The sequence below is a fragment of the Grampus griseus genome (genome assembly GCF_964374135.1).
Source record: "Grampus griseus genome assembly, chromosome: 4".
In the NCBI taxonomy this organism is placed as follows: Eukaryota; Metazoa; Chordata; class Mammalia; order Artiodactyla; family Delphinidae; genus Grampus; species Grampus griseus.
Genome location: NC_138997.1, coordinates 119097393 through 119116100, shown reverse-complemented (window position 1 = coordinate 119116100; position 18708 = coordinate 119097393).

Sequence of the window (18708 nt, the reverse complement as noted above, 5' to 3'; positions counted from 1 at the left end):
AGAAGACCTAGTCTTGCCAACTCTAGATCTGTGGAACTGGGTACTACTTAAACTTTATATGCCTAATTTGAAAAACAAGCAATTAATAGAATACTTATTCCTTATGATAATGAAGTAAAGAATTCATACAAATTACTTATCAGAATGTCTGACATTTATTATGTGTGTGATATGTATTAATTATAGAGTTACTGCAGAAATTATGGAGCTTAATAGGGAAGCCAAATCAGGTTTGAAGGCTGTTAGAAGATAATGTTTTTGAGTTTCAAATTCATAATAATTTAATGCTCTACACATATCTAATCAAAATTTTTAAATGTTCATTTTATGTCAACTGTAGAAACAAAAATTTAATAAATTTATAGACCTATAGATTTGACTGAACACACACACACACACACACATTCATACCATACACAATTTCTTTGAAGAAGAAATGAAAGGGAAAAATATCAGGATAAGTAAAGTAACAAACTATGAAAAAAGGTGCAAAACATACTGCAGAGAAAGATTTAATATATTAGTAAAAAACAGAAACAAGCATCTAGTAGAAACATTTCTAAAGATAAGCAGCTTAAAAAAAGAAGCAAGTGTTTATCTCAAAAATATACTAAATATGAACATTAAGACAACACTGATAGGCTATTTGTACATTTCAATTGAGACAGATCATAAAGTTATAATAACATGTGCTACTTAGCATGGATTTAGAGGATAAGACAAAAAACTATCCAAAGATTACCTGTATTGCTTACCATCACAAAGATATAAACAAGTTGAAATAACACATAAAGAACTAAGCAAGAAACTTAGCTAGGTTCTGTGCCAGGAGTATTCGTTTTTTAACTTCTGAAATAAATTTTGATAATTTCCATGTCAAACTTGATTGTGAACTCTGGATCTGAGAAAAAAAAATACACACACACACACACATATACACAGATATCATATGTAGATATATGATAGCTATCTGTGTACTCTTTTGGGAAAATCTGGGAAATTTCTTGACAGGCATCAAAAGTTCTAACAATGATCCATTATCTTTGACTCAGAAATTCTACTTCTAGGAAGGTATCACATGATTATCATTGTCTTCATAACACCTAATATTTATTGAGCTATTTAATGTTCCTGTCACTGTACTTAAGATTTATTAACTCACCCAGTGCTCACTCCATATGACCTGTGGTTGTTATGTTCAACAATAAGCTATTTTATTACTATTGTTTTTCTAAAAATCTCCATTGGAGAGTAGAATAATGCTATTAAAAATAGAGTTACACAAGACTATTTTATGACGTGGCAAGATACGAGACAGACTATAAAGTGAAGGATAGAATTTATCAAATATCACTATGATTTCAGTCCTGGAGGGTAGAGGGGAAAAGGGGAGAATAAATATACACCAAGCAATGATGTTCACATCTATTTGGTGAGCTATAGGTAATTTTTATTTTTTTTCCTTTTGCTTATATTTTCTTTACCTATTCTACAATGAACCTCTTTTATTCTTGTAATATCAAAATACAAGAATATTTTGTTTTTGTTTTAGTGCTGGTTCTTCTGCAAGACTTGAGAAGCTGAGCAAATTAGTCTTTTCTGAAAGGATTATTTACTTTGGCTGAAGCCTTTTCAGTCAGTGGGAAGTAGTCAATTGCCATTATAGGTAGGTAGATAGGGAGTAGCCTGTTATTTTAAGTATGACTCACAAGACTGAAATTATTTTTTCTAACCTCAATTTTTTGATTTTGTGTTTGTTGTGTTTTTAATGTGTAATTTTCACCCTTAGAAAAGCCACTTATATTGAAGCTACCATAAATTACCGAGTATTACCTTACAATATGAATATTTTCTCAGGATTCCAATAAGCCAAAATTCAACAATTTCTCTGAAGCTATTTAAAATCCTGACACAGATTTAATATTTCTTTCATCCATATTTCAAACACTCAACATCTAAATTCCTACTTTGATATACTCAGATTTTAATTTCTTTTAAATTCCCCCCCCAAATAGATCATTTTTCTGGGTTTGTTTTTAATACTAAGTGGTGAACAAAAATTGTTTTATGTAAATATCAAAGACCTTAAGTAAACATATTTGTTTCACCTGTTATAGCTGTTTAAAACCCAGGAAAGCAGTGATGATATTAATGAAATTCTAATTATGACTGCAAACTCTCTGTGATATATTTAAAAGCAAGAGTGGTACCTACAAATCTCCTTAAAGGACACTGAGGGAACATTCCATGTAACTGCGAATGGGGTGGATTTTTGTAGCACATGCTATTCTTCCTTCCACCATTTCCTCACCCAGATTGTTGACAGAGGTATAAATAAAGAGTGCCCAAATACACATGTTAAGGTTATGGAGAACTCATTCTGAATCAGAAGAGGCAAAATTCAACAAAAGTACTGTCAAAAGGCTTCACCATTTTATTTATCATTGAAAATAGGCAGTTTTCTACCAAAACAGGCAGTTTATCTCCACTCTACTGTTGGGCTGTCTACAATCCTGTTCATTAGTACATTGTTTGAAGTAAAGTAGACTCAGAATTAATTATTAACTGGGACGTCTTGTCTTCTGCAGGCTTCCATATGTAGGAAAAGTGAATTCTAGTGCTGACATTAAAATGCAGATTATTATGTGCCACAGCCAGACATTCTGATTCAGTAGGTCTGAAACAGATGGTCAAAAAAAAACAGTTCAAAGAAAAGTGGTTTATAGAGCATGGGATTTGAAGCCACAAAGACTTAAATTGACTTAATAGTGACTTTGACCCAATTAATCTTTTTAAGTCTCAGATTTCTCATTTTTACATGGGTATAATTACAGTATCTATCTCACCTGGTAGTTAACAAAGAATAACTAAAGGACCACATGATAATCGCATAAAGAGTAATTATCTACCAAGAACAGTATAATTGCTCAAAAGTGTATTATCCTTATCTTTATTATTGTTGTTTTTCATGAGTAAAGCATTTCTACACAATAAAATCTTTTTCATTCACTTTTTAGTTTTGACTATATTTTGATTTGCATTATTCTAAATTCAAGGTTAAATACTGATTCAGGTAATGATGAATAAAGATCAGATTTTACATCATTTCACTACATGTAATTCTCATTTAACTTGGAGATGCTAGTTTCTAATCCTGTAATAAATTTTATTTTTGTCCTGATGTGCAATAAAAAGTTTCATATGAGGACAGCTCTGCTCCTATTTTCTTCCATCTAGAAAATATGCATTTTAATTTGGTAAAAGAAATAAGTAAAACTAGGAAAGTCTGATTATCTAAAAGACAATCCTGAGGAAAAAAGTAGTAGGCAAATACTAATAGAAGAGTTATGAGAAGATAATAAAAACATACATTTAAAAATAGCAAGCATATAAAAGTAACCCTGCATTGAATATAGTGAGCATTATAAACTTTATTATAAATCAAAGACTAGCTTTATAACTTTGCTTAGTAAAGATATGTCTTAAATGCTAGAGGTATGAAGTCTATAAAATGAAGGCAGAATCACAGCAGATCAGAAAGGCAAAGAGAAAAATCATCATCCTGAACCATAACTAGTTATGATTTCTCATTATACAAATGTGCCTCGAATTTCCCCATTAGTGGAGGGTTATTACACCCAGTAAATATTGACCTCTAGGTCACAAATTAAAATCAACCAGATCTACAGCTCCGCTTAAATTATAATGTATCTCTCATTTCCTGGAAGAATCTCATCATGGAGATCATAATTACAAATTGGCCAATATACGCATAAGAGGTACTTAGATTTATTTTAAATTTAAAAAGTAGCATCTAGTATATTCCATCAACATAATAGAAGTTTGTTTATAACACATTTAAAAAATTAAGTTTGAGCATTTACTTACCTACTATTAAAAGAATATAAGGTACATATTTAAATTAATAAATGGATGTCTTTCAGTTGAAAGTGCATAGAAAACAAGTATAGTAACAAACACAATTCACCTTTATTCTCTTTCCATAGACTCTTAACTAAAATGTAGTAAATATAATAGATCTACTTTCTGTAAAATCTATCTTTGTCCAAAAGGAAATAAAAAGGCCAAGACAAATTTTATTAAATAATAATAATAAAAATAAATGGGATCTTATTATGCTCCTACTTGCTAATGAACTTCCATGTGAATCACTTTCTTTAGTAATGACATATTTTAAATCTAAAATAGTCGCTTAACATAGCTAAGCAAATAAAGGGATAAGACATAGTAATATTCTAAAAACATAATTTCCAGGTGGGAAATTAAAGTGCCCAAATGACTTTAAGAGAATAGAAAGAGCCATTTATTCTGGTCACCTGCTTTACAAGAATTCCACAAAAAACTTCCAATGAGGCTAATTATCTTCTGTTATCTGAGGTGTCTTCAAAATAGAGATTATTTTCTATTATAGTGTTAGCCTGAGCCTCATAGTCAGTATACAAACTAGTATTTATTTCCTAACGTAAATCCATTTTGTGAGAATGTAAATTTATTGGGTTTTACCAGAATTTTACTGGGAATAAAAATTGATGATTTTGCCAACTACTCAACCTAACTCAGGCTATTTACATGGCTCAGTTCCCCCTTAGAATAATACTGTGACATTACCACGGTTCCTAATGTGTCCAAACTTCTAGTGAATTTAACATCCGTTAAGGGTGTCAGGATCACATGCAGAGCATGCTAAATAAAATTTTAGTGTGTGTTTGTTTTTTATCTAAAGATTAAAATAAGCTAAAGATAAATCCCCAAAAACTTTTAATAAGCGAATTTGAGGAAATTGGTTAATTTAGATTTAACATGTAATACACTACTAATTGCAATAAAATTAGATTGTAATTTCAGTAGCATATTACTTTGCTTACATAAAGAACTTAAAATAATTTAAAGATCGAAGGAAAAGACACTGAATGCCAAGATTACTATTTAAAATTATATGTTCTTTGTTGTTAACAAATCTTTAAATTCCTCATTTTGAACACTTAGAGTCATTTTTTTTGGAAAATATGTTTTCTTTTATGATTACTTTGATAAAACAGCCCTATATATTAAAGATAAACTATTATTACTGTAAGTCTAAGTCATTTCTTATTTGTAAGTTATGTAATTAAGAATGAGTGTTAACAGATTTAGTTTGATTCACTACAATTCCCTCTTTACTATTGAATCTTTCCTATAGGCATTTAAACATACCTTATTTTTTTCTACATTTAAAGTAAATAAATATACATATGAAAAAAAAAACCTCTTTCTAAGCCCAAACCCACCCTCTGCCCCTGAATCTATGATCTCATGCCTTTAGTCCTCTACATATTTTAACTTCTTAGAAATGAAAATATTGGGTTAGAATTTATTTAAGCCAATCAAGACAATTAAAAACTGGCTTTGAGCAAAAGTGGAACTGAAATATGGAACTCCATCAGGACTATCTTACTGCTTCTCTCCTGCCTTTCTGTTATGAGCATCACACAACAAAATGCTTTTAATAAATGCCACATTTTTTTATGCCACTTAATAAAATTTAATTCATTCTATACTTTATCCCACCGGAGGAGTATAAAACTCAGTGAAGTTGTTGAAAAACTTCTACTACCAAATTCAGGCAAAGGTCTTAGGGGTCATATACAATCCCAAAGTGGACAGACATAGGTTGATATTTGTATCCACCCATAAGGATTCTTGAGAAAAGAGGGCTTGAAATTAACATCCTTCTGAAACGTATCTCTCTATGGGATCATGTCTTGAGCATGTACTACTTGAACATTTCAAGTCTGCATCCCAGTTTAGAGGGATTCATTCAACACCTCTCCTTGGACGGTTGCTTTTACCTCCTCACTTTCCAAATCCCAGAACCCATTTCTCCCACATTTGTGTATGAGCTGAGGCTAGAGATTCCCCCAAACTCTCTTAAGGGTCTTAAGACTGTTTTGTTTGGAATAAAGAATGTTTAAAGATTGATTAATTAAGTGCCAACATTTAAAATGCAGATGGTTTCATATAAAAATCTGGATTTATAGCTTCTTCTGAAAAATTAAACATCTGGCCAACACTGGGCCTACATTTCTTCATGCGAAGAGTGCTGAGTAATGACTTCCTAATTTATAAGACTTCTCTTCAGTTAATCACAGTGCCTAACATCCTTTATTCCTTTCTTTTTGATCCTTAGTTACCTTTGTTGACAAAATGTTTTGAAGTAAAATGCAGATATCATGCTATTCATCTCTAGATGCTTCAGTGTGCTTTTCTAAAAAAACTAAAAGAATTTTTTCTGTATAGCTATGATTTCATTATTACACCTAAAATTTAGCAATAATTCATTAATATCATCTAATACTGAGGCTATATTCAAAATCTCCAAGTATTCCCCCAAATATATATATATATATATATATATATATTTTTGGCAGTACACGGGCCTCTCCCGTTGCAGAGCACAGGCTCCGGACGGGCAGGCTCAGCGGCCATGGCTCACGGGCCCAGCCGCTCCGCGGCACATGGGATCTTCCCGGACCGGGTCACGAACCCGCGTCCCCTGCATCGGCAGGCGGACTCTCAACCACTGCGCCACCAGGGAAGCCCCCCCAAATATATTTTACAGTTAATTATTTAAGCTGTTTATTCATTTCTTAAATCTGACCAAATTTACTCATTTGGTTTACTTACCTAATTCCAGTTGGCATTTGAATTTGTATAACTGACTTAAGGTATTAGGGCAAAAATTAATTTAAAAAACATGTTCAGTCTTCTCTTGACACAAAGGAAACTCTAAGAATTCAAAACCTAAAACTCTGACTAAATTAGATCCGTATTTCCCTCTTTTGGGGTGATGGTAGATGGAAAGTATAGCTGGAAGAGGGAAATTAAAACCAATAAAAAAAAATAAAAAGCTTCTTATTTTCCATGATTCTTTTATAGCAACAAGCACAACTTAGTATCTCTCCAAGTGTTCCAGACACATTTCAATATGTTTTGTTAGCTAGTCTATGTGCGTGTCAGCACAGAGAAGGGCAAATGTACTCTAGGCTTAAGGAGTGGAGAATCAGTCATAAAAGATGTGGAGAAACTTACCTGAAGTCCTGGAAGAGAAAGAACACTTCAACCCCTTCCGGTGGTTCTGGGGATACAATTGAAATCCATGAATGTGGCTTATAATTAATTCACATCATGATTTGTCTGTAAGACTGCTTGCTCTATGAACTGGAGCCACCTCTGGCTCATCATCATTTTGTCTTCAGCCCTTGTGTGGCCCAAAGCACATAACAGATATCCACTAAATGAATTTAAAAAAAGATATAGAGTTAGTGTTATTCTAAGACAATTTTTGTTAAAAATTTAAAATGAGCTCATCAAATACACTGTAAAATACATTGCTTACACTTCAAAACAATGTCTTATTTCTTCTTGAATGTGCTTCACTGCCATAAATAAAAGCCTAGGACATATTCTATAATAAGGAGGGGAGCTTAGAAGAATAATGTCTTAGCAGATCATTAATGTGTTCTACTTTCGTTTCTGTATATCATCAGTTCATTATGCATTTCCTGACTAAACTTTCACTTGCTCCATTGCTAAATTACAAGAATAAGACTCCATTTCTTTTATACATCTCCTGATCAAAGAGGAGGAAGTTTAGACATTATAATTACTAAAACATTGATTTTAGACTATAAGAAGAACTTAGAAACCCACAAATGGTAAAAATGCAGGCTTCAAATGGCTTAATTCACAAAAAGATCACATAAAACAGTTATCAGCACAGAAGCAAAATTTATGTCAAGCCAGTGTAGTAAAAAAAACGTGAAAAATGTAATATGTTAATTACAACATTGAACAAATTATGTAGGTTTTTTTTGCTAGTAAGTCATTTATGATTCTAAACTGGAATATCATGGCTCAGGCTCTGGTCAAGGGCTTTTAAATGCAGTTATGCCCCTCCCCAGGGTTCTGTGACCTTGTGCAAATATCTTACCTGTTGTGGTCTCATTTTCTTTACTTGTAAAATAAGGGTAGGTTGTCTCTAAGGTCTGTCTTATATTGAGCTGTTCCTATTTAAATTTTTTCTCTCTGCTTTCAAAGTCAGCATATCAGAGATAGCACGTTTACTTGAATTAATGGGTGGTCATTTTACCTCTTTTGAAATCCTCATATACATTCAAAAAAGTTTAGAACATAGCGTAGCATTTTTGTTTTTATTATCTCATTTGAAACCCAAACAAATATTTATTTATTTACATTTCCTTTTTACACATAGGGAAACTGAAGCTCAAGAACTTTAGTGAAGGACTTCCCTGGCGGTCCAGTTGTTAAGACTTTGCCTTCCAATGCAGGGGGTGCTGGTTCGATCCCTGATCAGGGAGCTAAGATCCCACATGTCTTGAAGCCAGAAAAACAAGAAAACATGAAACAGAAGCAGTATTTTAACAAATTCAATAAAGACTCAAAAAAATGGTCCACATCAAAAAAAAAAAAAAGGAACTTCAGGGAATTGCTCATGACCAAGTACACATTAAGTCATATATACTCATAGAGTCTATTTACCTTGACTCCACCTGTATCACTTTAGCCCCACATACAGGCTTGCCCTGGTTTCCATATTGTCCAAATGCTAGCTGTAGATGTCTCTGCCAAAAACACATTTAAGTCACTTTCAGAAGATGTTTAAATATAAACAGGAGGCGTGAAAATGGGAGAAGTTAACTATATGCATCCAGTCTAAATTTGATTATCACCATAGCAAATTTCTTGGAGGGCAAGCTTCCAGAAAAAATTGTGATTATTCCAAGAGTAAGAAGAAACACCTTTAATAATACAAAGATGATGATCATAATACTGATGACAAAGTACACTGTAAGACTGTCTTAGTACCATACAAACATTTTATTTTCACACTTCCAGATGCAATGTATATAAATAAATATCCATTGAGAAGAATTAATTTTATGGAATCAAGTCAGGTCTGGAGCTAGTTTTATCCTCTAACACTCACTTGATTTGAAAAAAGCTTTGAACAAGTTTAAATATTTCCATTTATTCTCAAAATTACTGATTTAATGGGTAAAACCTCTTACTGAAGAACTTTGTGACTTACGAAATGCATGTCATGAACATACAAATCTCTCACCAGATCTTTTTTAACTGAAGCAATATTCTGACCTATGAAAATTGAGTTTGACAACTTTATTAAAATGAGATGATTTAGGGATGAACTTTCCATTACTCCGTCAAATCTATTGCCTTGCACTCACAGGTTTAATTGCTTTTAAGAATGAAGTAATGAGAAGATATGTGTTAAAAACAAGAGAATAATATTTAAAATTCGTATATGTTATTCTTCAATTTTTAAAGTATTTTAAATTGCTTCTTATGTATTTTCAAGAGTTAGGAGGAATTTTTCTACCACCTCAAGTATGATGTTAGAAAAGGTATGATTTCAATTATACCTAGAATAGATCTGCAAAAGCAAATGTCTCATGAAAGCAAGAGGTTAACTTTGCTGTCTGTGGTATGAATAAAAAGTATTCAAAGGGATTTCTCCTCAGATAACTGACTTGCACACACGTATACTCCTCTTATCCCACAGATTTTCTAACAGGCAAGGCAGGTGCAACAATTCCATGCTGTTCATCCAAAAGGACACTCAAACTAATTACTGAGTGAAAACTATTTGGCAGCTTAGATATACATGACATCTTTTAAATATGGGTGGAGAACTAACTGGACCCCAAATTATTCTTCTCCTTTCTTTGAGGGGTTAGGAAGAGGTAAAGAAAAGGTCTTTCTTTTATCAATTATGATAGTTATAAGTGCTTGGCATATATATAATGGTTGTTTATTAGTACTAAATTTTGGAAAACACTCTTTTCTGGATAGCTTCATTATTTCCATTGATTCTCTTCAACTGCTATTTCTTATTCTACACTTACGATCATTCCTTTTTTCCTCAATAGTCAACTCACTCAAAGTTTCTTTCCTTTCATGTCTCTGATCACCAGGCTCAATTACTATTCAACAAAACATGTGTATATTATGATTATACATTATACTTCCGTAGTATTTTTATCATCTCCCATCTGGATTATAAATTAAATGAGACTGATATTTCTTTTTTTTTTTCTTTTTTAAACTTTCTATAAGGACTTAAGCATTTTTGTAAATGGGAAGATGAGGTTATTTGGGAAGGATGGAGGAAGATCTGCAGTGAAGAGAAGACATCAGGGTACTTATGTTACTTCATGATCCACACATATAAATCAACTAAGTAGACTTGGGGGGTTATCATCCATCAAAACTGAAATCTGGACAGATCATGGAGTATGTCAATAGATTTAGGACACTTTCCAAGGAAAAAGTGTCCTATACTTCAGAATAGTGAAGTACAATCTGGTAAACTAAATAAATACAACCTATATTCTCTAATAAAAGATAAACTTAGAACACATTCTAGAATTAATGGTCAAGGGACAGATTTCAACTCACAGTGAGTTAGATGCTTTTTTAAACTACCAAAAGAAGAATTATAATACCTGGTGTGGCTGATTCTGGATTCCTTCCTTGTTTTCCAGTATAGCTATATTTTCTTTGTCAAGTTACATGTATTTCATTGGCCATAACCGTCCAACAGAACACCTTATACATATTAAACACTGAATAAACATGACACTCTGATGATTTGCACTGTATTTAAGAAAAGAGACATCATCTTTCAAAATTGTTTCCTTAAATTTAATGTAAAATTTTTGGGTGCAGTCCAGGGATATTTATGTGACTCTTCCATGAATTCACTTAAACAAGAAATATTTATTGGACATGTAAATCTGTCAGTTATTAGTATGCTGGAGATACTGAAATAAACAGAAGACCCATGGCCCCTGTCCTTTTGAAATTTACCAGGTAATTGTAATATACAAAGAAGTAAACAAAATTATAATCCAGTGTGATAAATGCTAAGAAAGGAGAATTCTTTGGTATTGTGAGGCCACATAGGAAAGTTACAAAACCCCAACTTGGACATAAGGACAGAACATCCTGGTGAAAATGTGCCCTTTAAGAGTCCTCCAAATTTGTAGCCCCTTAAATTTGTAAGAGATAATAGAAGTTCCCTTCACCTAAATTATAATAAGCTCCATTATGTAATTTAGTTATAATTCCTTCTGGCTTAATGAGTTTGATATGTTTATAAGGTAGTTTAACTCTTATTTATTTAGTTAGTTTTTGTTTCTTTTATTTATTTTTGGTTTCAGTTGGTTGATTTTTGTCTTGGAAAAAACACATACTTGTACTTATCACACAAATGATGGAGGTCTCCTCCTATGTCACTAAATTGCATAAAGAAAATAAACAAACTTGGACACATAATCTTCAATGAAGGCTTGGAGAGTTCTTTGCTAATAAAAATAACCAGTTACTGGGTTCAGGAGTGACTCACAAAGGGTGATGAAATAACATAGATGATATCTATTGAGATCCAGTGTTATTAGTTGAAAAAGGGGGTGAGGAAAAAAGGCCTCTGGGCAATACAGTATCACCAACTTCCAACAGACCAAATATGTGGAATGACAAAGCAGGCATACAGAATCACTAAAGGACTCAGTTGAATTTAGGGTGGTAGTGGAATGTATATCATTTGCACTATACTATTTACAATGGAACATATAGGGTATAGAGTAGACTCTATTTACAATAACTATTAACTTCTAAAACACAAAAGAAAGTCTTTCTAAACTCAGTCTTTGCAACTCTGATGTTATACTGTCTGGATTGCAACCTTGGCACTCTATTGGATCGGCTATGAACATTTGGAAATGTTACTTATTTTTCGTAGAATAAGTTATGTATTTCTCAGAGAGTACTCCACTGTAAAATAGAAATACAAGTCATACCTTGCTTCAAATGTTTGTAGTTTGATTTAAAGAAGATAATATATATGAATTACTTAGCAAAACGCTTGGCTGTAGGCAAAGAGCGCTAACATTCAGCAATACCCAAGTTCTTCCTTTCTTATCTAGTAATAATTCTAAACTATATTTTCTAATAACCTAGCAGATAGGTGGGATCATGTGACACTATGATGGGTAATACAACGTGACCAGAAATTTTATATATAACTTCCAAACCTTACATAAAATATTCCATGCACACTCTTCAGTAGTTTCCATTTATGAGGCTAGATACAATACATTTGAAAATCACTAGATAGACAAGCCTGTATCTTTGAATGAATGCATGGAGCAGAGACCTCGGTCCTCAACCCACATTGGCCTGTGACATGGCTAAAATAAATATGCATCTGCTGAGCTTGCTTTAGGTGATGAGTTTGGAAAATGTGCTGTTTGTAGTGTGTGTAGATTGTTATGAGCCATATTTAGTTAGATATTCAATATATAGGGGGCAGAGAGGGAGTTCTCAAAATCTGGTTGACAGTATTACCTCCTTTCTGAATATTACTGCATTAGCTTCCTATTGGTACTATAGCAAATTATCACTAATATGATGACTTTAAACAACAAAAAAAATTATTAGTTTTAAAGTTCACAGGTTTCAAAATCAAGGTGTCAGCTGTTTCCTATATAAACATTCTTCAAAACAATCCAGAACAAAGGGTTTTCAGTGTCTTCCTTTATAAGACATGCAGAAACATGACAGATCCCTGGAGGATTCTCTCTTGACCCCAACACAGCTATTCTCTTTCTGGTCCATTTTCAAGCATTGGGCTAATAACAAATCTAGGTGACTGTGGTAGAAAGAATCGTGCTCTTCCCCTAAAGATGTCCATATCCTAATCACAAGAAAATGTGAACATTTTAGCTTACGTGGTTAAGGATCTTGAGATGGGAATATCATCCTATATTATCCTAGTAAGTCCAGCATATTAACAAGAGGGTCCTTATAAGAGAGAGGCTGAATAATCAGAATCAGAGATGGAGGCATCACAGAAACAAAGGTAGAGAGAGAGATTACTATGTTGAATTAGATAAGTTATGATTGTGGCTTATTCAAACACAGTAGCTATGGAATTGATGACAAGTGTTTGTATTTTGGATATGTTGATAAAGTATGATCCATGAGAATTGCTGCCACATTGGGTAAAAACTGGAAGAGGGGATGAATCAAGGGTGATTCAGGATGAATCCAAAGTTGTTGTTTTGAGCAAATGCAAGATGGACTTGAAATCAATTGAGATGCGGAATACTACATGTGGCACAGGGTTGGAGCAAGATCAGGAATTTAGTTTTGAATATGTTGTAATTTATGCTATCTATATTCGATATTCAAGTGGAGAAGTAAATCAGTATGTTAATAATGTAGAGATGTAAATTTGGGATCCACTTACATGTAGAGGGGGTTTGACACCTTGGGGCTAGATAAGATTGCTAAGACAGTAGGCATTGACCAAGAAAATAATCAGAGAAAATGCCAATCTGGATTTAACTTATTTCATAAATCATAATTGCCAGAGAAAGAAATACTGAATAGAATTAGGCTTTGGAAAAGATACTTCTTTTAAGTTCTAAAGGGGAAAAAAAAAAAAAGACGTCATCCTATAGCCAAACTGAAGAAAGACTGTGATTATCAAAGATAAAATGTTGTCATTGATAACGCATTCAGAAATTAAGGCAACATATAGCAGTGGGGCTATACACTTAGTTGCTCATTAATGGATTTACATCTTTATAAAATCTTTTTTAAAAGATGGAGGGAGAGGGCTTCCCTGGTGGCGCAGTGGTTGAGAGTTCGCCTGCCAATGCAGGGGACGCGGGTTCGTGCCCCGGTCCGGAAGGATCCCACGTGCCGCGGAGCGGCTGGGCCCGTGGGCCATGGCCAATGGGCCTGCGCATCCAGGGCAAAAAAAGATGGAGGGAGAGAATAAGTAAAATGCCCAAAATTGCATTAAACTAGAATAACATTGTCTTAGAGGCTAAAGGATAGAATGAGTTGATCTTTGAGAAACAGAAACAAAATACTTACTTGGACTAGAGCATGAAAGAAAAAAGATAGACTGAGTCTAGACAAATAAAGAACACCATGTCTTTAAATTAGATTTCATGACATCTAAGCACACAATCAGTCCTCAAGCATTTGTCATGTATAGCCATTCCAGTTCATTTTCATGGTCATTATTTTGGCTCAGATATTGATCATCTGGCTCTTAGCAACCAAAATTGAGTGGAATTTCTGTCTCCTTTCTCTGTATTCTACAAGGGATTCTACAAACAGCATTTCTTTACTAACACAAGAAATCTTTATACAGAAATGCAGATATTTAATAGTCCGCACACGGCACATTGGCTCGTTTCCTCACGCAGCAAAATAAAAACCAGCATTCCTGTCTACTTGCAGGGTATAAACAGTTAATTGTCTCTGGTCAGCCAGCAAGAACTTTCTAAAGTTCCCAAATAGGTTTAGTGTTTTAAATGGTTTTTTCTATTCACTCTTTTTCAATAGATATTATTCCACTGGGGACTATCTTTCTGCTCCCCACCATTTTCCCACCAAAATCTATCAAGGACTGTAGAAAGGGTCAGGTGTCTCTTAGTAAGGTAATATTTTCAGGATAGTATCTCTTCAAATCAGATAATTTATATAATTGCCTTTGACTATGAGTTACTTTGTCAACTCCAGGAATGCCTCAGGGTTATTTTTCAGTATGAAGATCTTGAAAATTCTGAAGGAAAATTTTGCTATGAGCAGAATGTACAGCTTTCAGAGAACAAATGCTGCTGTTTAGATTATTACTAGACTAATTCAAAGGAAAATCATGAAAAATAAAGCATATTTACTACCATGCTCTCATTTCTAGTTGGCAGTGGAAATAATTTTAATTCATTAGAATGAAAGTGTATCTTCTGTCAACTAATTATGCAAATATATAGTAAGATAAACTTCAGGTATATTCTATGAAAGATACAATTTTGATGACAAAAGAACATTAACATTCAGGCCATATTATTTCCCAAATACACCTAATTTTCCTAATGTAAAGCAAAATAATCAGAATATTAAACTTGAACTGTAAAGGATATATGGAAAAGTTCAGAAATATATTGTTTTGAAAATACCTTATGAAAGCAGTATAATATAACAATATATTATTATCTGTTGATAATAGTATAATATAACAATATATTATTGTCTGCTGATAATAGTATTCCCATTTTCTTTTTATCACTTACCTCTTTCTTAAAAAAAAAAGTGTGTGAAGTTTCTCACCATAAAGTGCAGCTCAATGAAAGTGACATTATAGCTGACTCTTTTGTGATCCCTAAAGCTAATAGGATTCAAATGTATAGTCATTCAGTTATTTACTTACTTACTTATATTTAGCTGTATTCCAGAAGAGGACAACCAATACATTGAGTATTGGTTGGGTAACATTCTTCCTCAACTGTCACTTTCAACTACCAAAGTTTCTCAAAGTTGAGAAAAAATTAAATAAATGGGGATTAAGAAAAAAAATCACAGTTATTATACTTGTCACACCTAGTTCTTCTTGTAGCGATACATAAAGTGGTTATCACCTAAAGATGGGAAGAGAGGTAGTTAAATATTTTAAGTTGTGCTTCAGTCATATAATTTGTACTCTATTTATTTGAGATTTAGATTCAAAATATGTTTAAGTATTTTGCAGACATTCAATATATTAATTTATCTATCAATAAAACAGATATTTTTCTTTCCTAATAGCATACATATCACTATAAGTTATTAGAAATGGTACTGTTGATTATTATCATGATGATAATGATGGTTGTGTATTATTCAGTTGTTTAAACTCTTTCTTTATACAGATTCTTTCCTTATTAACAGAAACTACAAAACTATACTGCTGTTCAAAAAATGTATTCAGTGTTTCCTGACATTGGAAATAGCATTTGTAATCAACTTAATTCTGTAATAAATGACAGATCATTAAGTATAGTTATAAATTTTGAAATTTGTATGTGATTTGCCCTTGTGTCAAATCTGAAATACAATATAAAGATAGTAGTTTCAGGGGTGTATCAAACAAATGAAGAAGAGACTCCCAGGAAAGTACAGATTAATGAAATAGCTTCATAGGTATGGTGTATTTGATTTTGTGTCATTTTTATCATTTTACTTGGAGATTTAACATATTATTTCTGTAATATTAAATTAAAATTAAGAGTATGGAGTTATGCTTAGAGACATTAAACCCTGATGGATATAAAATACTAAGCAGCTGTATCATCTATTTTTGTTAGGGTTTATCTTTTCCTGAGACTTAAATTTCAAAATGTATTAGGCATCAAATCCTTTTCTGTAGCCTTCAGGACTCTGTCACCAGTACTCCAGCATTTTGATTAAAGTGCATATGCTGCTGTTTGCTATCCAGATGCAATTTCCCTCTGTGCAGATTGGAGGAAGGAATGCAGCTTCAAGTCAAAAATACTTTGTGTTTTACTTTTTCAAATGTAGGCTGAAGAACTGGAAAGGAAATACATTACACACAAGGATGCTGAGTTGTGTTCTCCGCTGAGTTTTATTTAAAAGCTCATAGATATTTTCGATTGTTGTTCTGTTCTTTTACTTTCACATATTTCATTGATCTTTTCATTAACCACTTATTCTCTTTTATTTTCTTTTGATATGGAAAGTTTGTATAATAATGAAAATAAAACACCAGATAAATTATGTCCTGGTAAGAATAATAGTGAATGAATATAACCTTTATTTTTCAAAAGGGCATTGTTGGCCAACAGTAGTAATTACTACTCATTGAGTGTTTACCATGTGCTGGCCACTTTAATAAACACTTTGTATACACTATCTCACTGTCTCTTCTAGCAGAAATATTTTCCATTTCACAGATGGAACTAAGACTGAGATTAAGAGATGTTATGTGGTGGGTGATGAAGCTAAGATTTGAATATTAGTTTGTCTGGTACAAAATCTATACTTTGTCATACGATTCTTCACTCTATTTTTCTTTTTTTTTTAACTAGTCTTATATTTTACTATTAACAAACGTGTGCAATTGAAATTATACACATTGGATACTGATAAGTGATTGGCTTGGTATTATTTTATAAAAGAATAAAATTTAAAATGAGCATATTTATGTTATTAAACTTTTAAGTAAGCACAGTAACACGAAATTTCTTTTCACCAGTTTAAATAAATAAGACCAACCTTATACTCCAACCTAATTACCCTCTCAAAAATATATTGCTGAAATATTTTCTGCATGTACAGAAAAGGAAGAAGAAGCAATATAAATTACAGGCACAGTGATTATCCAAAATCCTAGTGCTGAAAAATGAAGCGTAATACCAGTTAGGCTGTCACTAAGTCAGAGTCATGAGTATAGTCAGGTAAAATTCTTGATAATTGCTTATAATTTTCAGTGTTTGGAAGACAATTTTCTGGGCAGACGTTTTTGCATTGTCTTAAATGTTCCTGTCTCTATAAAGTGTTGAACATTTTCTCTGGTATATGCTCCAACATGTTAATCATTTCCAGTCTTTCAAGATGATTACCTGGTAACATTAACATACAAATGTACAGTGATCACTATGCTATTATGAATTCCTTACACTCTGCACACTTGAAAAAAAATCAAATAAGTCTTTGTTAGGTGGTGTGGTGCCTTGTTTAAAAACTGAGTTTATCATTAAGTCACTGACCTTGAAAATTAGGTATTAATTGCTCTTGGACTATTAGAAAATTATCTCGGAAAAACATCATTTAACATGTAATTCCTTTAAATTTGTGATATTCTGAATGAGGTTACTGGGCCAAAAGCTTGTTTACTCCAATGGGATAAGTTACTTTTGTTGCTACTGCAAAGAGCAGTGAATGCTTATCAAACCTCCCTTATCAAATTTCATTTTAAATTCCAGATGTATTAACTAGTTAGGAATTAATTATCCAGTTTATGATTTCTCTGAACCTCTGTTTTCGTTTATTTGTGTAGTTCTTTTTTTTCTGTAGCAATCAAAATTCCAGAATCTTTAGAAAATGGGGAAAGGAATATATGTTGATTATTAAGTTTTATTAATTCTACCTAGTCCTAAAGAAAAGTTTGATAGAGATTATATATGGTTTTAATAAAATAAGACTGGAAACCTAAAACTTTAATTTGTTCTGGTTGTTTATATGCTAGAATAATGAATGGTTGTGTGATGATATTTTGAACTAAAAACGAAGTTACTCCTAAAGGAATAAATACTAGTTAATTAAGAAAGAATGGTAAATCATTTTAAAACCTTAAAACCATTCTTTATGACATGATTTTCTCATCACAATTTCTTTCAAAACATAGTCAATAAAAAATGATCTAAACAGTAGCAATGTAGAAGGTATCCTGTGTAAACATTTTTATAAATTATACTTTTTCCAAATTAGTTCAGAAACAAACCTATCTAAATGTTTCCGAAAGAATCTCAGTCTTTCCTAAGAAGCAAAATTAGTTCTGTTGACTCTTTCATTACTTTGTTCACTGGAAAATATATATATATTTCAATGTTCTAAATACAAAATAAATTCCACCTTAAAATGAGGTATCAATATTGGCAGTTCTTTAAGCTGTTTATCGCTTTGCTGATTCATTTTAAGTTCAGAAACAAACAAACAAAAAAAAAACAGAACAACAGTCAACTCCACACTTCTAGTCTCAGTTTGGCTCCATTATCAAATCCTATTGACTCTAACCTCAAAACATATTCAGCT